Genomic DNA, 24,857 nt, shown 5'->3' with positions numbered 1-24,857 from the left:
TGAGTCAGTGAGAAAGGTATTGTATAGCTAAAAAAGGAGCTAGGAAATAATTTTGTTTCTCCCTCCCTTTTTACAGACGAGGCAAATGAGTCTCAGAGAGGTTCAATTACTTACTCTAAATTACAAATACGTCCTTACAAAGCTGCGCTCAGGTCTGGCTAGATCTTTCTCCATGGCCAGTGTTCTTTCTATCACCAAGAGTTTGTTTTCCCACTTCTACTACCTTCCTCCTACCCCCTCCCTCCAGACCACTGTTTACCTCCACCTCGGCTTCCTCACCACCTGACACTTTACTTACGGACTTGTTTTCGTGGTTTCCCTCTCCAGACTAGGCTATACACCCCATGACAGCAGGGATGATTCCCCCCATTGCTGTATCACCAGGACCTGGAACACTATCTGCCATAAAGAATACACTCAGTAAACAGTTGTTTGGATACTTGAGTGGGTGAAGGCCCAGCATTCAGGACTGCCTGCACCCGTGGTTCCTCTTCATCTGTTTCTCAGGGTTGGTCCACAGTCTTCCAGCTCCAGAAACCAGGGTTCTTCTGAGTAATACAGCAACTCAGGCCCCACCCTAGACCAACCACAGCCTCAGATTCTGTGAGCCAGGCCTGGGAACCTGCATTTGGACAAGCTCCAGTGGAATTCTGATGCCTCTTGGGGTTTGAGAGCCCTGCTCTGCTTAAGGGGCGAGACAGATATCTGAGTTGGTTCACGACGGGAGGCTGAATTCAGGAGAGGAATTGCCCAGAATTCTTAGTCTCCAATCCCTGGCGTGTAGGCGTCTTTCACTAAAACATGGGGCCCCGGTAATGGGCTCTGATTCCTTTGGGAATAAGTTAGGAGGATTGTGTTATAGCTGCTGAGTCCCGTGGGCCCCCTTAGGGGCAGGCCCGCTCAGTTTGATTGGCGTGATGGGGGGATGTGGAGAGGGGAGAATCACCTTTTGACTCACAGCGCGGATCTGTGTGCAGAAGTGAGCAGAGCAGGCTCTATTTTAGTGGGTTCTAAAGCAACCAGACATGGCAGGTACTGATCAGCTGGCAAAGGAAAGAAGAGAACAGCCCCTGACACCCACCCACCCAAGGCTGATGGCAGGGCCCAGATTGGGATTTCCCAATCTCTGATTTTACTAGGAATGAGGGAGGCCTGGTTAGAAAGTAGAGTCTATGTGAAGCATTACAGTGAATTAATATTTTAAGAGTTGCTATTTTTAGGGCCCAATCTCTCTGATATTTCATCCAAGGGAGCACGCTGCCAAAATGTGTAAGAGTCACCGAGTCCCAGCCTGTCAACGCTGGAAGGGACCTTAAGTGTATCTGAAACAAACTAGCCGTGGGTCTTGTAACCTTGCTGAGACTCAGTTTCCTTATCTGTAAAGTGGGATAATCATCACGTCCACCTCCAAGGGTTGTTGTGAGGATTCAATGAAATGATGTATACAAAAGAATTAGCCTAGGCTTGTTGTGAAGTCTCAGCTAATACGTTAAAAATTTTTAATTGCTTAATTATAAATAACTCTTGGTTTGGAGAAGGGAAATGCCACGAAAAGTAGCAGAACTGAGACCAGGATGGAAAGCTGGGGTCTTTTTGCTGCAAGTTGTTGAGAATTAACATCTTGGGGCAGCCTCAGGAAGAAGACCACGGAGAGGGACTGAGGGGCCCTCTGTCACATCTCCCTCTGTTCCTTCCACCCGAGGGAAAGGAAGACACAGCTGAGAGGGAAGCTTAGTAAGATTTGAACAGGGGGCCTGCGTGTTCATTTTGTACTGGACCCCTCTAATTATGTAGCTAGTCCTGCTTTTACCTCTAATCATGTAATTCGTAGCTTATTCTGCAGACTCAGAGAAGTCAGGCAGCCTGCTCACGGTACAAAGGTCGTTGTGTCACCATCATCATCACCACTGTCGTCATCGTCCCCAGCACCATTGTCATCACCATTGTTGTCACCATCACCATCATCATCCCCACTAGCTTACCCTGCCCCCCAGCTCTCTGTCCCGTCACCCAGGATACATCTGCCCAACAATAACACAATGTGAATGACTACATGTCATCTGTTTTCTTTTCACTCCTTGTCCCTCCCTATTGGAATGTAATCTCCAAGAGAGTAAGAACCTGCCTGAGCTTCGTCCACTCTGTTTCAAGTAGAGAGCAGTGCCTGGCACATAGTAAGCTCCGAATACACTGTGGAAGGAACTGATGATTTCCCAGGTTTCCATTGCCAGAAACTGCTGTTACTTTACATCCTTTATCTTAGTTAATCTTTCCAACTACCCCTCTGGAAGGACAATTATTCCCATTTGATGGATGAGGAAGCTAAAACAGAGAGTTTAAGCCCCTGTATATACACAGAGAGAGGGAGAGGGGCTGGGACAGGATTCCTGTAAAGTCATCCTCATCTTAAACATGAGGCTTTTCTCTGTATAACATCGATTCACAAAATTAGACAGAGCATTAGTACAGTTCCTGTATGTCTCCCAAGCAACACCCTTCTATTTCATAGTGTAATTTCAGTACAGAAGTTTGGCCTTTTGTGTTTCTCTGGGTAGCACTGGAGAAGTTTGGGAGTGCGGCTGGGAGGGAAGCGAGGACCCTGGATTAAAAATAAGGGGTTGCTCTGATGCAGCCCACTGTGTTCCATTTTCTTTTTTATCTGTTGAGCGAAGAGATAATGAAACAGCTCTCAGCCAGCTGCAGGATAGGTCTGGTTAGGGGCAGCTTCACCAGAATAATAAACCTATTAAATTGTCCCCAGGAAAGAAGCAGTGGGCTTGGCAGATGCCCTGTGCACTGGATGTGGCCCTGAGATTCCGGCAGCCTCACGTGTGCACGCTTTCATCACGTCCTGTCTCAGACAATGGTGGCTCCAGCTGTAATCCTGGCAATACTGATGCCAGCAGCCCCTGGGCCATGAACCTCACTGTTCTTAGTAACGGAGTCACCTCCACAAAGATCCTAATTCATCACGTGCACAAGGAGGGGAATACCTGTGCCCTGCCTCCTTGGAAGGAAATGACTTCAGGTAGCTGGCTTTAGGCGGGGCTGGGATCTAGGGGTTGTACTTGCTTGAGGCCCCAAGGATGCACCAGAGGGACCGTTAGCCCTCAGTATAGTCTGCTTGGGCTGCCATAACAACATACCACAGATGGGGCAGGGAGGATGGAGGGCTTAAAAAACAGAAATTTATTTTCTCATATTCCTGGGGGCTAAAAGTCCAAGATCAAGGTGTGGGCAGGGGTGATTTCCTCTGAGGCCTCTCTCCTCGGCTTACAGATGGACGTCTTCTTGCTGTGAACTCACATGGCTGTCCCTCTGTTCATGTCTATGTCCTAATCCTCCCCCTCTTATAAGAACACCAATCATATTTGATTAGGGCCCACCCATATGGTCAATCTTAGTCATCTCTTTAAAGACCCTATCTCCGAATACTGCCACATTCTGAGGTACTAGGGGTTAGGGTTTCAACATATGAATTTTGGGGGACACAATTCAGCTCATAACACCCTCTTATGGGATGATGTGAAAAGGAGAGAACCCTCTTGACCTCTGGGTGGAAGAGGGGATGATCTGCCTCCTCTGGAGATGATTATGGGGGAATAGAGGTCCAGGAAGAACCAGGCTCCCTGAGGTCAGAAAGGGTGCCTGCGGTTGGCATAAGGATGATATGTCCGAGAGTGGACCGAGCAATGGAGTTAAAGGACGTTGTACAGAGTGAGGACCAAGTGATGGAGCCAAGGGGACCCTGGAGAAAGGTCTGAGAAGAAAGGGAATGTGGTGGGGTAGCACCCAGGGGTAGCACAGAGGCTAGTGCCACAGGTCTTGGGGACCTGGGTTTGAATCCAGCTGTGCCAACAATCTCATAAGGAATAGAGGAATATCCGTTTACAGAATCTCAGGTAACCGGTTACTCTCAACCTCACCATTATCACTGCCCAGCAAAGGTGGCGAGGCGGGGGTCTAGTTCAGGGCTGAATCCTGAGGTTTCTCCCCACCAGTGTTCCCTCGTCCCTAACCTCAGTGTTGACCCCTGAAAGCTCTCTGAGTGCTCGCTATCTGCATGGCTCAGAGCTGCCCAGAGGCTTTACCTCTCTACATAGAGCTTGGCAGACTGGACACACCAAGGAGAGCCAGCGCAGGCGGGGGAGGGGGAGGAGGGTACACAGCACAGGGCAGGACGAGGCGGGAAGTTGGGAGCAGCGGCAGCTTGTTATGAGGAACAGGGCCACCGAATCTGGGCTTTTTGAGGAGACCTGAGGAGAAGCCGCGGGAGAATTTCTAACACGGTGGCAACTTGCTTACTTAGCATTTGAAAAAGACCCTTCGGGACAGCTGGGAAGATAAAGAGGCAGAGAAAGAAGGCAAGGCGTTGAGACCACCAGTAGGGTTGCCAGTAAGCTGGGAGAGAAGTGAGTGGGCCTGGAGAGGAAGGGACAGACGCGGAGAGGGGAAGAGGGAGAGGGGAGGGGGAGGGGTGGCTGCAGATTCTGACCAATAACTTTAAAAGGGACTAAACATGCTGTGGGAGACTCTGCTTCTTCCAGCCTCATTTTCATCAACCTGAAGCTCACAAACGGCCGCATTTGTGACAGTTCCCTGGGATCTGTGTGCGCTTGTGGAGGAGAAAAGAAGTAAATCTCTGTGCCGGCCTTTCTAAGACAGGTAGGGTCGCTGGCTCCTGGGTCTTGCCAGTGCTGTGGTTGGGTCCCTCTCTGCTCTCGGACAGATGGCAGGCGGGGGACCGATAAGAGGGAGAGAGAGAGAGAGAGAGCGAGAACATGGGTTTGTGCACCGATCTTGAGAGAAGGGAGGGAGGCGGTTTGGGAGCCAAGGGGAGCTGGGATGTCAGACGTCCCTCCTTGAACCCAGCTGGCTTCACTGGCTTACTTTGTGACCTGACCTAACTCAGTCATTTGACCTCTCTACACCTCACTTTCCTCATTTACAAAGTGGAGGCAACAATTCTTGCCTCCAAGGAGCGCTATGAAGCCTAATGTGATAACAAATGAAAACAGGACACCCAGTGCTGCAGGAAGACAAAGGAAGCACCGAGGCTGGGAGGAGGGAGGGTGAAGGGTCCTGGGGAGACTTGGTTGGGGGGTGTCAGGACACACTCCAGCCAAGCTGAGGGCCTTCGGTCTAGGCTAATTGCAGTGTGAGGATCCTGCAGGGGTGTAACAGAGGACAAACCTGACTCCATGTTGGATCTATCCCTTTAGCTCTAACCCCTGAGCTCTGTTGCCTGTGCTTAGTCATGCTGGCTCTGCCCCTTTATAATACAATGTTGCCTATAGCCTGAAATATACATGATAGCCCATTCTCAAGGCTCTGACCTTTAAAGGTTTAACACTTTTCCATTCATATAGAGATACAAAGTTGCAGAACAGAGAATAACATTCAGTCTTGGAGGCTTAGCAGGCACAGGGTAAGGGATCAGCAAGTATTTATTCAGTGACTGAATGAGTCCCCCGGCAAGACAAGGAATAAAACCAGTATGAACCCACTGGGACAAAGAGATCAGGACAATTTATACCAAAGGATGAACTGTCATCACATGTTTAAAAAGCAAAGCAGACGGAGGAGCCGATCGAATGGGCTGGAGGACGCTCTGATGTCAGGGCTCCCACGGGGGAGCCCAGCAAGGCGGTCACTCACAGAACCTTGGAGAATCTCCAGCTGTAGAAGGACGGGAAGCCATTGAAGATGGGCTGTGCTAGGGGCTGGATAGCTGACACTCTGCCCCTAGGGTGTTGAACCCACAAATCCACTCCCAGCCCCATGATGCTGGGTCACTCACAGGGAAGGGTGGACGTGAGCACAGGGCTGAAACAGGGAGGGTCATAAACAAAAGTCTGATTCATAAATGGTGTCCTGTCCTGCAGCCACAACCTCAGCAGCCAGGCCAGGGTCAACACCATTCATGAGACTGAGGAGGCCTCAGAGCTACTGCCTGGGCATCCCATGGAGGAAGCTCTCCACCAGCTCTCGCTGTGTGAAGCTCCACTGTGGGGTCTTCCATGCTCAAGACCCACCAACCAGCTTTTAACCGCCTCCTTCTTCAATATCAGTGAACAGTTATCCATGACCAGTGGCCATTTGAGGAAAATCTTCAAAATGAAAAGCAGAGATAAAATAAAAATATCAAAGGACCTCAGAGGAAACAGAAATAAATTCAGGGAAGAGGAAACTTCAAAATAACTATTATTAATATCCTCAGAGAGGTAGGAGGAGATACTGTGCCCATAAAACACAACAGGGCACAATGAAAAAGGAACCGTCAGAGGAGGAGAAAGAGCTCTGGGAAATCGAATATCTGACAACTAAAAAAAAAAAAAAAAAGAATCAATAGAAAGGTTTGGAGGATGAAGTCAGGGAAATTTCTCAGAAACTAGAATGAAAAGTCTCACAGATGGAGAATAAGAAAAAAAATTTAAAACATAGGGGATCATTCTAGCAAGTCCAACATCCAAATAATTTAGGAGAACAGGAAGGTCCAATGTGAGCAGAGGGAGTGTGGGCAATGAGGTTGGGCCAGCAGGTGGAGGAGGTGGCAGGGTATGAAAAGCAGGTTGGGTGGGGAGCCTGGAGTTTTAGGAAGTGGGGTTGCCAGGACCATAGTGGGTGGGCGGTGGTTTTAGTACACAGGCAGCCTCATTCTGTTGCACTGGAGCACAGAATGAGAATTTCTCATTCAGTCCTTCTAATTAGGTCAAAGAGGTGCTTTGGTTTGATTCTTTTATCTCTTCAACATCGGACACTTGCTAATATCCCTTTTAACAAAGAGAGAGCAGATAGCAGGATGAGCACCTTTGACAATGGGATCTAGCTAGTCCTTAATAACATCATTTTGATTTCACTATGTTTTCATGGTCACCTTATATTTACGACAAACAACACCGTTTCCTCTTTCAAGAACTAACATAAAGTGTCTTTCTGAAACAAATTTATCTTAGCAAAAGCGAATTGAGTTTGAATGCTATTTAAACAATAGTATAGGTAGTATGCAGATATGGCAAAAATCATAAAGGTAGAGTATGAGTTTCCTAGGGCTGCTGTAACAAATCATCACAAACTGAATGATTTAAAACAACAGAAATTTATTCTCTCACAGTTCTGGAAGCCAGAAGTCCAAAATCAAGGTGTCAGCAGGGCCAAACTCCCTCTTGAGGCTCTAAGGAAGGGTCCTTTCTTGTCTCTTCCAGTTTCTAGTGGCTCCAGTGTTCCCTGGCTTGTGCCTCACTCCAGTTCCTGCCTCTGTCTTCGTGGCTTTCTCTCCTCTGGGTCTCTGTGTGTCCTTTTCTGTGTCATAGGACACGGTCTTTGGATTTAGGGAATTTAATGGTTAATTTTATGTGTTAACTTGACTGAGCCATGGGGTGCCCAGATATTTGGTTAAACATTATTTCTAAGTGTTTCTGTGAGGGTGTTTCTGGATGAGAGTAACATTTATTGTTTTTTTTCAGTTTTTGGTTTTTTTTGGCTGCACCACATGGCATGCAGAACTTCCCTCCTGCTGACGGATTGAACCCATGCCCCCTGCAGTGGAAGCATGAAATCTTAACCACTGGATCACCAGGGAAGTCGAGAATAACATTTAAATTGGTGGACTGAGTAAAGCAGATTGCCCTCTGCAGAGTGGGTGAGCCTGATCTAATCAGTCGAAGGCCTGACTAGGACAAAGAGTAACCTCCCCTAAGCAAGGGGGAATTCTGCCAGCAAGATGATCTTCAGACTTGGATTGCAAGGTCAGCTCTTCCCTGGGTCTCCAGCCTGACAGCACACCCAGCAAATTTTGCACTTGCCAACCTCCATAATTGCATGAGCCAATTCCTTAAAATAAAGCTCTCTGTTTTAGAGAGAGAGAGAGAGACAGACAGACAGAGAAGTGGGGGAAGGGTATATATAGATGTAGATATAGATGTGTAGATATATCTTACTGATTCTGTTTCTCTAAAGAGCCCTGACTAATAGTGGAGGAAATGGATAGATCTGGGATGTTCTTTCAACTTTGGGGGTTTGGGATGTTGGTGAATTGGAGAACTCTTGGATATCTGGCTTGAGCACTTGCCACTATCCACCACCTTCTTGAAGCTCCTTCCCATGAGTGTTGGTGTGTGCTGGCTGAGTTCTCTCGCCTCTGTTCTTCTCATTCCTTTGCTGCTTCTCTTTCTGCTGCTCTCAAAGTGTGGGAATTTGGGTAAAGTCTTGCCCTGGCCCTCTGAGTTTCTTTTTAAACGTTTTCTCTACCATTCCATGAATCTTCTTTTCTCTTATGGTCTTGAACTTTCAACCTCCAAAATTTAACTCTTATTAACTTATTAAATCATTAAATTAATGTATGGCGTCTCTGAGCAGATGTCTGCTAAATAGCACGTATCTTTCACACCTGAAGTGTGAGAACTAAAATAAGAGTAAAGCTAGAGACCAACATGCTGTCTTTATTACTGGTAGAGGTTAAGTTGGAGGATGAGGCTTAGCAGGAGGGCCCAAAGGGCCTGGGAATCAGAATATTTTCCCACTCAGTCTTGGGTAACTCAACCAAGGAAGGTCCCTCCACATGGAGAAGATCTGCTCAGTTAAATGTGTAGCACAGAGAACAGAACACGTGCTCTGTGGGCAAAGCTGAGCAGGCCACGGCCAGTAAGTCTTTCCAAGTTCCTAATCAGATGAGTCACTCTACATTAGCACTGAGGGGCTCAGAGAGGCCAAGAGTTACAATGAGTGCCCTTCAGAGGCAGAAGGTCAGGAGTGAGGAAGGACCATGTCCACCAATGCCTCTGATGCCAGTCATCTGTCCAGACTGATATGGTTGTCCCTGCCTGCCCAGCTGCTGTCTCCAACAATCTCAGCTGTCATTGGTTAAAATTCCAGATCAATCCATAGACCAGCCACCCTAGTGGGAATTGTGAATGGATGGTGTGATGGTAATTCTACTGCATCAACTTGATTGAGCCACAGGGTGCCCAGATGTTTGGTCAAAAGTTATTCTGGGTGTATCTGTGAGGATTTTTTGGATGTGATTAACGTTTGTATCAGTAGACTGAGTAAAGCAGGTTGCCCTCCCCAATTTGGGTGGGCCTCATCCATCAGTTGAAGGCCTGAGTAGAACAAAAAGTCTGACCTTTCTCCTTGGAGGAGAGAATTGTTTCCCGCTTGCCTTTGACCTTGAAGTGAAATATCAGCTCTTCCTGGGTTTCGAGCCACCTGGCCCTTGGACTGGAAATACCATCGGCTCTCCTGGGTCTCCACCTTGAGGACTCACCTGTGGATCTTGGCACTCGTTCACCTCTGTAGTGAAGTGGGCTGGTTCCATATGCAGATGGTCCCTTGCTTACGATGGTTCAACTTAATGATTTTTCGACTTTACAATGGTGCAAAAGCAATTTGCATTCAGTAGAAACCATACTTCGAATTTTGAATTTTCATCTTTTCCCAGCCCCATAATAGGCAGTGTCATGATGCCGGACAGCAGCAGTGGCTGCAGGTCCATCAGTCACATGATCACGAGGGTGAACAACTGATACACTTACAACCATTCCGTACCCAGACAACCATTCTGTTTTTCACTTCAGTACAGTAGTCAATACATTACTTGAGATAGTCAACACTTAACTATAAAGTAAGCTTTGTGTTGGATGATTTTGCCCAATGGCAGGCTAATGTAAGTGTTCTGAGCATGTTTAAGGCAGGCTAGGCTAAGCTATAATGTTTGGTAGGTTAGGCGTATTAAATGCATTTTTCACTTACAATATTTTTAACTTACAATGGGTTTATCAGGAAGTAACCCCACTGTAAGTCGAGGAAAATATGTGTATCTATCCTATTGGTTCTTTTTCTCTGGAGAACCCTAACAAATACGGATGGGCAAGCTATACCCATGAGGACTCATCTTGTTTCTGTTTTCTGAGTGACTCCTACTCATGCTTTAAGTCACAGCTGCAAAGTTGTCTCCCTCTAGAAAGCTCTTCCTGGCTGACCCTGCTGCTGCTGCAATCACATCTTTCAATTGGTGTGAACAAAATGCTTGACTCCTAAACAGCATCCAGTTAATCCTTGTCGACCTCAAACAAGCAAAATGAGGATTCGCCACTAGGTCCATGGGTCTTGTGTCTTGAAGGGCCTCCACCGTGCTGAACCCAATCTTAAACTTTATTGGGCTTATGGCAGAAAACTCAGCTTCCATGCTCTGTAGCATGAAATGCCTTGCAAAAATCAATCTGAATTCAGGAAAAAAGTACAGATGTGTGTTGGAGCGGAAGAGCTGGGAATATTAGTTTGGTAGAATCCCCTTTCTCCTGCTGAGGCCTTGAGCTCAAAGTGTGTAGATGCAGTTATTATTGTAATGATAGGGATTAAGCGGAAATCTTAATCGTAAATAGTCCACTGACCCAGAAAAAGATGAAAGCTGTCATCTTCGCCTTTTTAAACACTCTGAATTTTTGGGTCAGCTATAGGACAACTGCCTCGGTAGGATGCCAATACAGAATAGCAATGACGATGTCTGGAATGCAGAGCGAGAGCTAAGGGGTGCTGGATACCATGAGTCCTGGCCCAATGGAAGCTTCAAGGCTCCAGCAGAAAGAATGGATGGCATCATGGTGTTTTCAGTAAATTAACAAGTCCATGCACAACCCGGCTAGACAGAGGAGGCAGAAACCAGGGAGTACCAGGGCTGTCGCACCCTCTGCTTCCACATTTTCTGTTCTCTTGCTGGTTACCCTGGTCCCCAATCCTTTGTCTGTATTTCCTCAAATGTAAGCCCTTCTAACTACTGGTGTTCATCTCTCTGTCATGGGGTTAGTCAACTATTGGCTAATTTTCTTGTGCTCTCATTCTGGACCATCTGCTTTATCTGTATTATTTGCCTGTCTGCAGGGATGAGTAGGGTCAACTCAAGTGCAGCCCACATCCTGGCCTGTTGCCAGGGGTGGAGAGAAGTGGCTTGTGCCTCCAGCAGGACATCTCTGTGACCATCTGGGTGTGTCCCGCACCGGGGGGGCTCTCATTCCCACTGTGCCACCTCCTGCGACACTGCCCTTCCCTGGTCTCCCTGCCCCAAGTTCCATAGGCTGGAATCTTGGACAGTCACACAAGAGAATATATTTAAAAATATTTATATCCACTTTATTCCAAACAGGTTTATAAAGTGGCTTACACAACACATACATTACCACTGGGTTATAAAATAAATAATAACTGATAATGTGCACATACATTACCACTGGGTTATAAAATAAATAATAAGTGATAATGTGAGGGAAACAGAATTCAAGCCCTAGGAAAACTGCACCATTGGTCTATACAGTACTCTCGTATGAATTGGAAAAAGACGCCCCCCTCTAGACAGAGGTCAACCTATGTCTCAGGCACAAATCTTGTTCTGGTAAATAAAGTTTTATTGGAATGCAGTCACCCCCATTCATTGAAGCATTGTCTATTATTGCTTACACACTGTGATGGCGGAGCTGAGCAATGAGACAAAGACCTTATGACCCACAAGCCTAAAATATTCACTCACTGGCCCTGTAGGTGAAACGTATGCACCATGAGCTGAGCACAGCCAGGGCTGGATTCCAGCTCCCCTCTCTCCTCTGCTGCCCTACCTTGTGTTGTCTTCATAATAACCTTGCAGGGGACTTAAGACAAGAGACAGGCTCAAGAATGACAAAAGCTTGGCTAAACCCCAGACAGGTTCCTCTGAGCCCCCTTTCTGATCAGACCTCATCTTGGGGTCTTGTCTTTGGCCTGCCAAGTTTGACTTTAGGGAGAACACTGCTGCTACATCAGTTTAGTGAGAATTCCCCTACTCTTGATGTCTCCTTCTAGTAAGTTTTCATCTGCTGACCCTCCATTCTGCTCCTTGGCTAGAAATCCCCACTTGTCTTTGCTGTATTTGGACCTGAGCCTGATCTCTCTTCCCTACGGCAACAGTCTTGACCCCTTTGCAATAGTCCTGAATAAAGTCTTCCTTACCATTTTAGCGAGTGTCAGGATAGTCTTTTCTCTAACAGAGGTGAATATCTCGCCTGAAGTGCCATGGTCAGTCAGTGATGGCACCAGGGCTCCAATCCAGGCTCTGTGGCAGCCAGTAGAGCAACTTTGTTCTGTGGCACATGCCTCTCCAGCTAGGCATCCAAGCTCAGACGCTGCTTGCACACACTGAACTCTGGATTTGAGTTTGGGGACCCTTTTGCTTGAATAAAACATTTCTCACCCCAGAAGTATAAACAAACCTCTGATTCATAGTCTTGATCACCACCTTTACCCACTGATGCCATTAGTCACTCTTCAGGATTAAACTCTCTCAAAAGGGCTGTCAAAGAGTTCATTCATTCACTGGTTTATTCATTCAAAAACATGGCGCTCCTGCAACGTGGCAGGCACTGAGTCAGCCAATGAGAATCCCACAGCGAACACGAAGACATCCACAAGAGCCTTACCACTGGTGAACTGCTTAAATCAACTCTGTTCAATGTGCTTGCTCATAGCTTCATAGACCATCTTGGCCCACATCTGGGAAATGCACCTAACAGGATCACGATTGAGATCTTCATGTTGCCTGAGAATTGACCACCAGGTCCAAGAAGTGGATGCAAAGAGTTGACACAGTTGGTCCATCCTTCAGCTGCCACTGCACCCCAAACCCTCATATAAGAAGACTGGTGAGGGTAGAGAGTGAGAATCATCAGGCGTGATTTGCCAGCTTGGAGAAGGAAGCGCATGAACACGGAAGAGTTGCACCCACCCAAGAGAGGGGGTAAGAGACCCACAGCAGTGATCAGAGCTGCCTGCAAGACCTGATGAACGGCATTTTATCCACTGTCTGCTCAGGCAGTGAGCTTGCCGCTTGCCCTTGTGCTGACCTGAACAGTGGAAGAAAGAATGAGAGTGAGAGATATAGACTGATTAGCTGGATTTAGGTTTGGCCCCTAGATAACTGTGGCTTGACAAAAGAAAGAAGTTTATTTCTCCCCCATGTGGAAATCTAGAGGTAGGCACCCGAGAGCTGGCACAGCAGCAGGGCACCACCAAGTCTTTGGGGAAACAGGTTGTTTCCAGCTCCCCACTCTAACGTCACTGGGGTGTGGATTCTCACCCCCTAGAATGGAGCTCCAGGCACCATGTTTCCATCCAAACAGCCAGGTGGAAAAAGGGTGGAGGAAGAGGCAAAGAATAAGTATCAGCCTGCTCATCAGAAGGTTCCTGGAAGTTGCCTTTGGTATTTCTGCTCACATCTCATAGGCTAGCACCCAGTCCCACAATCACAGCTAATGCAAGGGAGGCAGGCAACATGGTGTCTATTCTGGACAGCATGCCCAGATACAATTTAATACTATGGGCCAGAATTTAATCCTATGGGAAGAACACCTACTGGGGACAATTTACCATTTTGCCACAGCAGGAAAGAGGAAGAGAATAGCAGGAGGGCAGCCTTCTCCCTCCCAGCATCTGACACAGCAAGGATGCGTGAGTCTCCTGTGCAGAGTCCCCAGGCCAGGGGACACCAGCAGCGTCCCCTTTGGGGGTGTCCTTCAGAAGACAGGAATTGAAGGGGGGTGGAAAAAGGAAGGTCTGCTCTGCAACTTCCATGTCAGGGGGTCCCTGCCAGGCCCACTTAAGAATGCACTCATGCCCGTGAGAGACGAGGCCATGTGCCACCAGGACCGCCTGGGTTCACCTCCTATTTGACCTTGGGCAGGTTGCTGTGCCTCTCTGCCTGTTTCCTCATTTCTAAATTGGGAATAATAATAGACCTAATTCAGGACATTGTTGTGAGCATTAAGTGAGTTATTGAATGCAAACCCCTTAGAACCAGACCCAGCAAGTGGTACGTTTGCTGTGGTTTTATTCAGACATCTCCATGCAGAGAGCGTCCATGGCTGGTCAGCCAACAGCGAAAGGACTGACGTGGCTGGTTATTCAAGTCCCTTTTTAATCTTCCTCTTCTTTGACCTGACACACCAGAGAAGTGAGAGACCCAGAAGAGGGGGGACTTGGGGCTGGGTATCTCCACACTCACATGCCAAGGGGAGAAACGGGAAAGAAAGGAGAAGGCAGATAAGCACCTCCCCACCTCAGTGTCCGCAGCCATACGTAGACAGTGACTGGGGAGGGGAAGGCTCTGGATCTTACATGAGATTAGAGTTTCCAAGTGGACTAGATAGGACTTTTGATTACCGAAGTTTCCTGGGATGTGATGGAATCTACCCAAAATGGGATCTGCTACCCAACAGAGGAAGAACATTCACCACTGTGCATCTGAACCAGAATTAGAGAAAAATAAAGGCGATTTGATTTAAATAGCCCAACAAGCAGAAATAACATAATAAACTGGTTATGTTCACATTTCCTTCCTACAAGTTGACTTGTACTTGGCCAAGCGCAACAGCCCCATGGGTGGTTCAAGGGTGTTGCTATAGACAAGCCCGAGGAAGTTTCAGTGTTGGTGCAGGGGAGCTGCCAGCCCCCTGGCCCGGTGCTCTGTCCCGGTATGCGTCCTCTCTCCAGCATCCTGTTCAGTGGTCCTCCAGCCTCCATTGAAGTGGGCTCAGGGCAAGGCAACTACTCACTGCCTGGTGAGGCTGTTGGCCACAGGCTGGACAGCTCCAATCCTTTATGTGATGGAGAATCCAACCAGCCTCCCCATCACATCTTCCCCTTTGCGCCAATTCTGCCCTCTGGGGCCACACAACTTAAGCATCTTTCCTCTTCCATTTGACAAATCAAAAGGCATAAAGAGCCACCCCAGAGGTGCCCCAGAGCATTTCTGCATCATGGTGGGGTGAATGGCCTTTCACTGGGCATTGACAAAGGAATCGTCAATATCTTATAAAAAAAAAAAAACCCATGTATCACATTTCTCTTTTAGCTTAGTTCTAGGGAGAAATGTGAGTTCTTTCCATGTGATAAGGGTGTTTTCTTTTTTTTTCTTCTGAAGTTAAAAGCTAAACGTAGACTGGAGGAAAAGGGCAGGGACACTGAGATCTGCAGTTGTGGGTTTAAATGCCTTCCACCAATTCCTGTCCTCACAATCTTCCACATGCTGTTTAACCTTTCTGGGCCTCAATGTTCATAGCCGCAAAATGGGAGGCGGGTGGTTCATAATGCCCAACAGACATGATGGTTGTGAGGATTAAATGACATAGTGCATGTAATGCGCCTAATGGAACCCTATACCGCATTAGGCACGCAGTAAATGGCAGCGATCCTCAGGGCCACAATTGATATTATCCACTCCAATTTGCCTTCCAAACTTAGCAGTCTAGGAATTTGACACCAGCTTCAACCAAGACAAGGTCAGGATTTGGACCCAAGTCTTTCTGTGTGAAATGTCTGGTGTTTCTGCTCAATGCAAAACATTACAAAGAGGCCACCAAGAATCCAAGTACATCTGATGCCACTTGAGTCATCACCTGGGACAGGTGACTGGGCCATTCACGCCTCTTGCCCTGCTTAGTAGGACTGATGTGCAAGTTTCCTTTTCTCACACGTGCTTTGGTACCTCCCTGGCACTGAGCATCTTCTTATGAGGGACATACACTCACCTCATTTTAAAGATGAAGGAAATGAGGAATCAAAGAGATTGATCAGCTTGTTCCTGGGACTCAGAGAGCAAGTGGCAGGCTCCAAACTCAGTTTTTTAAAATAAATATTTCACTCTGTTTCAATGTACCTTCCTTGTCAAGCCCTTTGGGAAGGTAAGAGATGGGGAGATGCGACAAGTTGAGCAAGTGACTGTGACAAGACACATCCAGGGCTTGGCACTCTGGTACACCATCTCTTGAGTCCTCACAGAATCCCTGCGGTTTCATCACCATCCCCATTTTGGAGGATGAGAAGTGGATCAAGGCTCCGGGGACTGAAGTAACTTTCCACAGAGAGCACGGCTGGGGATTCGGTCTCGGAACCTGGAATCTCTGCTTGTTGCCTTTCATGCTCTCCTTCCATTTCTGTCACCCCGGGTTCTTTTGGAAGTAGGTTTGGGGTATGCACACCTCTTACAGAGATAAATACTAGGGAGGAGGATCTGTCCAGCACCTGCACAACTGTGAGTTTTCCATACATTTTTCATGCACATCTGTAAACATGGAAGAGCACAGCAGAGTGGAGTCACAAGTTCTAAATCAGGTCCTGGAACACTGCCCTTTAAGATCCCAAGCCCTCAGCAGTCTGATTCTTGGCAGCACACCTTTGCAGGATACACACACACACACACACACACACACAAACACACATACACTCACTCAACTCTTGATAACATCCTCTTCCCAGTGACTCACTAATCAGTCTCTTTTGAAGAATGAGTAATATCAACATTGAAGGCAAGCTCCCAAGTTAACTTTTCAACATTCCACGGGAAAATGTGTGTTGCCACATCAGGAATATCGCCTGCTGCCAAACTCAATAGAAATTCTCTGCATTTTCATGCAACTGGTGAGGTTGAAGGTTTTCAAACGCGAAAGTCTCTTCTCCAGCCCAGAATCTAATTTCACTCATATAAAACCAAATGTGACTTGATATGCAGCTTTTGAAGTATGCAGATAAACAAGATGAATGGTAAAAACATGTAAGGAACTTTAAAATGGGAATGAAACGGTATATTTAGGTTTAATGTAGAGAAAACTGAGAGGTTTCTTATTGATCACCTTATTCACTGCTTCTAGATATATCTAGAACCTACTGTGTGCCAGGCACTGTATTAAACCCCCAAGGGAGCAAGATGCATAAAAAGACTCAAGGAGGGGGGATAGCTACATATTTTAGAAGAATTTGGGAAGCCTTCTCAAAGGAGGAAGTATTTTTTTTTCCAGGAAGAGTTGATAGAAGAGGGGCATTCAGCCTGTGAACACTTGGAGACCTAAAAGGATATTGTGGGTGTGGACTGGAGTAGCAAGTTGTTTTTCGGCTTAACATAGTTTCCTGCCTCTTCTTCTGGTTCCTTTGGGTAACCCCTCTCCCCTCATGGTGGTCCCAGAGGGGCTGTCCATGGGGCTTGGGGGGGGGTACGTGGTTCAAGTATCTAAATTATAATATTCCATCGTTCTGCCTACAGGGATTCAGGCAGGGATAGTCACGTGAGTCAAGCAGAACCAATCAGAGGTTTTTCTGGGATAGTCATGTGACTCAGAAGAATCAATCAGGCTTCTCTGGTGAAAGAGAAGACCAGCTTCCTCTGTGATGGTCCAGCTGGGGACATGGCAGCAGTGGGGTTGCGAGCAGCTATGCTGCTGGCCCACTGGAGAGCTTATTTGCCAAATGAAGTTAGCAGACAGCTACAAAGCAAGATCTCTCTCCCCCCTCCCCCGCTCACACACCCTACCCGAGACCGGGCTTCAACAATATCAGATATGCTAACTTCCAAATTTTTAAAATAAAATTTCCTTTTTTCTTAAACTGGTTTGAGCATCTATCACTCTGAATTTATTAAAACAACTATGACAAGTTGCTGTACCCTAGTAGCGTAAAGGGAAGAGTGGGCAAAATGAGAATTAAGGGTCCGATTATGAACAACAGGGCTAAGACACTCAGACTTTATTCTCTGGGCAATGGGGAGTCAGTGAGCGTTTTTAAGAAGCAAAGTAACATGGTTCAGTTTTGTTTTAGAAAGATGTCTCCAGCAGGGGAATGAGTCAGGAGATCTTTCATCCATTGGTTCACGCAAATATTGTGAGAGTTTCCACTTACTCAGTGAGGGTGGAGAGAGAAGGATGCATATTTTGAAACTGATAATTTCATCTGAATATGCCAGGAGGCAGTTTTCTCTTTTAGTAACTAAGATTATTCAATTAGCAATGAATCTTGAATTTTTCTATGTTCAGTAATGGAGTAAACACTTCACAGGAACATCTCTCATACAGCCAAAGCCCCATAGGTAACAGGACATGTGTCACAATTAGCAAACACATCAATTAATAAAGGAAACAAAGGAACAGTCACAATAGGGAGGCTGGCCAAACACATTTCTCCACATCTAATTCTTTGGTTAGAGCAGCTCTGCTCTGGATAATATCTTTTTCATAACCCTGAACTAGAAGTTATTCTGTTTTGGTCTAAAAGCTTCAACTTTTGACAATCCTTATAATATCTAAAAGACGCAATGCCAGGCATAGTAACTGAGAAAAGGACACAGAACTAGCATCAAGGCTGGAGTCTGCCTTTAATGTGCAAATGTTGCCCAGAACCCACAGGTGACACATCACCCAGGCCTTGGACTCTGATCCAGAACACCAGCAGCAGGACCTGCTTCCAGCCTGACTAACCCTGCAGCCTTGACAAGCCATAGCCTCTCTCTGAAGCTCCATTTTCTCCATCTATAAAATAAGGGAAATCATAAGATATAGCCCAAGCTAAAGAATTGTTGCGTGAATTATATGAAATAATACAAGACTCTCTAAAGTTAAACTGTTTGAATTTCAAAATATTTATGTGAAAGATGTAGTTATATAAAAGGTGCATAATCTTGTTACAGGCATTCCATGGTCATCCATCAAACATTCTTGATAGGTACTCTGCTAGGCATTGGGTCTGTACTGATGACGAGAATATGGTTCCAAGCTTGTAGGGACTGAAACCAAATGGGAGAAATAGACTAAGACTACAGGGATGGTCATTATGATAGTGGGGGTCTGTATGAGGTACTTTGGTAGCAGGGAAGCATGGAACTGCAATGTGTTTCCCTTTGAAGTCATGGTAGCCATCATGGAGGGGACAATACTGGAGTTGGTAGTGACATCACACCAACAAAGTTCTAGGGAAATCACCCAGGAAGTATGGAGGCTGGATTGATGGAAAGCCAAAGTGTAACCAGCTAGACCAGGTAGTTGTGCTGGTCATGGGCCAGCACATGGTTTGATCCATTTCCTGTTCTTTTCTGTATCACAGGGACCACATTTCCTGGGCATACTTGTCTTCTGGTTTCCAATTGGTTTTGCCCTATGGTGGAAGACTGGAGAGTGGGAGTTGGGGAGAAGCTAGGGTGTTTCTTTGGGCAGCACCCCTGGCAGGGCTGCATCTTCTCCACGTTGTTGTTCCTGCTTGTATCACACAGTGCCTGCCCTTGTGGTACTTCTCAGCTCCAGCTCTCATGGACCAGATCCTCTGAGGGTCTAGCTCCACTGCAGAAACCTGGCTCCAGGGGTCCAGGACACCACCCTTCCCATCCCCCATCCCATCCCCCATCCCCTGTGTCCCTCCAGGGTATGTAGCAGCTGCCTGCTCTGGTTCATCTCTTTGTTGCCTCATCAACCCCTGTTTGTTCCTCAGTACAGAAGACATACATCAATGTCACCAATTCCTTGTACTAAGTTCCCTCTGTTTGAAATACTAAGGGTGATTTCTATATTCTGCCAGCATCCTGACCTATATACAAAGGCCAATGAATTAGTCTAAGAGAGATGATGACGGATGGAGGCAGAGAGGTAAACCAGGAGGATTTTGAACTTCTGTGCATGTGGGAATAAGAGAGAGGAGAGCTGAGGGATGGTTCCCGAGATGACAAGACCTGCCAATTTTCAAATAGATTAGGAGTGCATAAGGGCTTAAATTTATTCCTTCCATTCCTGGGGTTTAGCTGACTGTCTATGATTTGTTTGTGTCTTCATATCTGCAATTCCAACTTGAAGTCGAGGAACAGATGTAAAATTTCTACTTCCAGCACTAAGGAGAGCTCCTCCCGCAATATGCAATTTTTATTGCCTTTTCAAACAAATAAATAACAGTGCTCTATATATCTTGATGGAAATGAACTCTCTCATATTAAAGAAGGCTTGTTTACTTTTGCAGAGAGAAATCTGGTTTCTGCACCAAAACATTCAGAATTTGCAAATGCCTCCCATGATGTTGGAAAGGAAGCAATCTCAATTACTGTGAGTACTAGAAGTTAATTCTAATGTCTAAGTTAATTCTAATATCCTCAGAACTGAAATACTGATTTCAATCTTTCCTTTTACATTAGTACCCCATGACATTAACATCTGTAGCCATCTCCTAATTGGCTGCCTTGACCTAAACCTCTCTCTTAGAATGCCTGCTCTGTGCAGTTGCCAGGAAGACTAGAGTACACTGTTCATCTCCCCATGGTCTACAGAACAAAGTCTGAATTCTTTAGTCCAGCAGTTGAAGTTCTTCAATATAAAACTCTAGCACAGGCAGCTTCTCAAAAAATTAAAAATAGAATTCCCATGTGATCCAGCAATTCCACTTCTAAGTATATGCCTCAAAGAATTGTTTACAACAGCACTAATCACAGTTTCCAAAAGGTGGAAGCAAACCAAATGTCTATAAACAGATGAATGGATAAACAAAATGTGGTATATACATACAATGGAATATTATTCAACTTTAAAAATGAAGGAAATTCTGACACATGCTACAAATGGATGAGCCTTGGACGTGATGCTAAGTGAAAAAAGCCAGTCACGACAAGACAAACACTGTAGAAGTCCACTGATACGAAGTCTCTAGAGTTAAGTTCAGAGACAGAAAGTACAACAGTGGTTGCCAAGGGCCAGAGGGAGGGGGGATGGGGCATTGCTGTTTAATGGGTTTATTCTGAGCTTCAGTTTGGGAAGATGGAAGAGTTCTGGACACTGGCTATACGAAAATGTGAATGTACTTATTAACATTACTGAACTGTACACTTAAAAACAGTTAAGATGGTAAATTTTATGTTATGTGTATTTCACCACAATAAAAAATAAACAACTCCAGCTCAGCTTTCCAGCTCCATTCTCTCTGTCAGCTGCAAGGCTATCTAGGTAATGCCCACCTCACACACCTGAGCCTCCTGCACATATGATCACGCCATGCCCTGCATCAGTTATGCCCTCCCACACAATAGCTCCAACAATCAGAAAATGGCCAGCCCCTCAGAGCAGAGCACACACCCCTCCTAAAGCAACAAAGGGTCACCTAATCTCACCTGGCACCCCCTCCCCTGGGCGGGCTCACAATGACATTGCCCCTGACTTAGGGCTTTTTCTCTCCAAGAATGTGGGGCTCTCTGACCTGTTTTATTGTAGTTTGTGAGCATCTCTGATCTTCCCCTCACTGGGCATGGAGTGCTCTGAAGACTGGCATGGTTCCAGCCCAATTCTGTCACCCCAGAATGTAGTGTTGGATCTGGCACCTCACAGCAGAATTTGTCAAACGAACAACAAATGGTCTTTGAGTCTCTCTTTCCTGGTAACTGAACTGTGGTTGGTTTGGCCAAATGAGGTATTAGGGCAGGTTATCTGAACTTCTGTCGAAATGTTTCTCTGCTCTCCAGCAAGAGCCATGCCTTCTCTTCACCCCTAGGGAGGGGAGGCTGCTCCCCCTTCCTCCTGCCTACTGTCCATCTTCCACACAGCAGCCAGAATGACCCTGTGAGAAGCAGCCAGCATGCACTTCTACTGAAGCCATAGATCAAATCATGTCACTCCTCTGCTGAAAATGGGGTGTTAGCTTTCCACTCTGTTAGGGTAGAAGCCCAAGCCGATGACTATTCCCCTCTATCTCACCTCTCCCCTGGTCTCACCTCCACCACTCTCCCTGATGCTCCAGCCACACTGCTCTCCTCGCTGTTCCTGAGACACGCCAAGCACACTCCCATCTTGGCACCTCTACACCTGCACCTGGAAGGGTTACCCCAAGATTGCCACAATCCCAACCCTCACATCCTCCAGCTCATGCTCACATGGCCCTGTATGAGGTCTTTTTCTGACCACTCTCCTCCATAAAGCATCAGCAAGACAGACCCCTGCTTGTGGTCCTCCCAATGTTGCCATAGAATTTAACAGCACTTATCATCTCCTGACATATTACATACACATTTGTTTGTTGTCTGCCTCCCTCCACAAGAACATATGCACCAAACAGGCAGAAACTTGATCAGCTGTTCACTGCTGCAGCCTTAGCCTGACATGATGTGGGTAGCTGGTAAGTCACTGTTTAGTGGATGCATGCATGGATGGATACATGGATGAATGGATGCATGGTTGGATGGATGAATGGACAAACAACTGAATGAACAAATGAATGAATGAATCAATGAATGAATGGGTACTTGTGAAGACTGCACAGGTTGTTGGGTCCAGCCCAAGGGAGATAATGCAGACTGGCACAGTAGGTATCACCAACCTGTAAATATGGAAAATCTACACCATCTTCCTCTGTTCTTTTTTTTTTTTTTTTAATTTTTAATGTTTTTTGAACATCTTTATTGGAGTATAATTGCTTTACAATGGTGTGTTAGTTTCTGCTTTATAACAAAGTGAATCAGCTATACATATACCTATATCCCCATGTCTCCTCCCTCTTGCGTCTCCCTCCCACCCTCCCTATCCCACCCCTTTAGGTGGACACAAAGCACCAAGCTGATCTCCCTGTGCTATGCGGCTGCTTCCCACTAGCTATCTATTTTACATTTGGTAGTGTATATATGTCCATGCCACTCTCTCACTTCATCCCAGCTTACCCTTCCCCCTCCCTGTATCCTCAAGTCCATTCTCTACATCGGCGTCTTTATTCCTGTCCTACCCCTAGGTTCTTCAGAACCTTTTTTTTTTTTTGATTCCATATATATGTGTTAGCATACAGTATTTGTTTTTCTCTTTCTGACTTACTTCACTCTGTATGACAGTCTCTAGGTCCATCTACCTCACTACAAATAACTCAATTTCATTTTTTTATGGCTGAGTAATATTCCATTGTATATAGGTGCCACATCTTCTTTATCCATTCATGTGTCGATAAACATTTAGGTTGTTTCCATGTCCTGGCTATTGTAAATAGTGCTGCAATGAACACTGTGGTACATGACTCTTTTTGAATTATGGTTTTCTCAGGGTATATGCCCAGTAGTGGGATTGCTGGGTCATATGGCAGTTCTATTTTTAGCTTTTTAAGGCACCGCCGTACTGTTCTCCATAGTGGCTGTATCAATTTACATTCCCACCAACAGAGCAAGAGGGTTCCCTTTTCTCCACACCCTCTCCAGAATTTGTTGTTTGCAGATTTTTTGATGATGGCCATTCTGACCCGTGTGAGGTGATACCTCATTGTAGTTTTGATTTGCATTTCTCTAATGATTACTGATGTTGAGCATCCTTTCATGTGTTTGTTGGCAATTTGTATATCTTCTTTGGAGAAATGTTTATTTAGGTCTTCTGCCCATTTTTGGATTGGGTTGTTTGTTTTTTTGATATTGAGCTACTTGTATATTTTGAAGATTAATCCTTTGTCAGTTGCTTCATTTGCAAATACTTTCTCCCATTCTGAGGGTTGTCTTTTAGTCTTGTTTATGGTTTTCTTTGCTGTGCAAAAGCTTTTAAGTTTCATTAGGTCCCATTTGTTTATTTTTGTTTTTATTTCTATTTCTCTAGGAGGTGGGTAAAAAAGGATCTTGCTGTGATTTATGTCACAGAGTGTTCTCTCTATGTTTTCCTCTAAGAGTTTTACACTGTCTGGCCTTACATTTAGGTCTTTAATCCATTTTGAGTTTATTTTGTGTATGGTGTTAGGAAGTGTTCTAATTTCATTCTTTTACATGTAGCTGTCCAATTTTCCCAGCACCACATATTGAGGAGGCTGTCTTTTCTCCATTGTATATTCTTGCCTCCTTTATCAAAGATAAGGTAACCATATGTGTGTGAGTTTATCTCTGGGCTTTCTATCCTGTTCCATTGATCTATATTTCTGTTTTTGTGCCAGTACCATACTGTCTTGATTATTGTAGCTTTGTAGTGTAGTCTGAAGTTAGGGAGCCTGATTCCTCTAGCTCCGTTTTTCTTTCATTGCTTTGGCTATTTGGGGCGGTTTGTGTTTCCATACCGATTGTGAAATTTTTGTTCTAGTTCTGTGAAAAATGCCAGTGGTAGTTTGATAGGGATTGCATTGAATCTGTAGATTGCTTTGGGTAGTATAGTCATTTTCACAGTGCTGATTCTTCCAGTCCAAGAACATGGTATATCTCTCCATCTGTTTGTATCATCTTTAATTTCTTTCATCAGTGTCTTATAGTTTTCTGCATACAGGTCTTTTGTCTCCTTAGGTAGGTTTATTCCTAGGTATTTTATTCTTTTTGTTGCAATGGTAAATGGGAATGTTTCCTTAATTTCTCTTTCATATTTTTCATCATTAGTGTATAGGAATGCAAGAGATTTCTGTGCATTAATTTTGTATCCTGCTACTTTACCAAATTCATTGATTAGCTCTAGTAGTTTTCTGGTAGCATCTTTAGGATTCTCTATGTATAGTATTATGTCATCTGCAAAGAGTGACAGTTTTACTTCTTTTCCAATTTGGATTCCTTTTGTTTCTTTTTCTTCTCTGATTGCTGTGGCTAAAACTTCCAAAACTATGCTGAATAATAGTGGTGAGAGTGGGCAGCCTTGTCTTGTTCCTGATCTTAGTGGAAATGGTTTCAGTTATTCACCATTGAGAACGATGTTGGTTGTGGGTTTGTCATATATGGCCTTTATTATGTTGAGGTAGGTTCCCTCTGTGCCTAGTTTCTGGAGGCTTTTTATCATAAATGTGTGTTGAATTTTGTCGAAAGCTTTTTCTGCATCTATTGAGATGATCATATGGGTTTTCTCCTTCAGTTTCTTAATATGGTGTATCATATTGATTGATTTGCGTATATTGAAGAATCCTGGCATTCCTGGGATAAACCCCACTTGATCATGGTGTATGATCCTTTTAATGTGCTGTTGGACTCTGTTTGCTAGTATTTTGTTGAGGATTTTTGCATCTATGTTCATCAGTGATATTGGCCTGTAGTATTCTTTCTTTGTGACATCTTTGTCTGGTTTTGGTATCAGGGTGATGGTGGCCTCGTAGAATGAGTTTGGGAGTGTTCCTCCCTCTGCTAC

General features: G+C 45.5%; 1 protein-coding gene across 3 annotated transcripts in view; it reads right to left on the bottom strand.

Annotated features, from left to right (window-relative positions):
• The window catches only part of STK32B (serine/threonine kinase 32B), a 342,448-nt gene that overhangs the window by 75,118 nt on the left and 242,473 nt on the right, over positions 1-24,857 (bottom strand). The gene's annotated exons all lie outside the window — the stretch shown is intronic.

The sequence above is a fragment of the Balaenoptera physalus genome, assembly GCF_965194825.1.
Source record: "Balaenoptera physalus genome assembly, chromosome: 5".
Taxonomy (NCBI): Eukaryota; Metazoa; Chordata; class Mammalia; order Artiodactyla; family Balaenopteridae; genus Balaenoptera; species Balaenoptera physalus.
The sequence above is the reverse complement of the archived record's forward strand: the minus strand, read 5'-3'. Positions and strand labels throughout refer to the sequence as shown.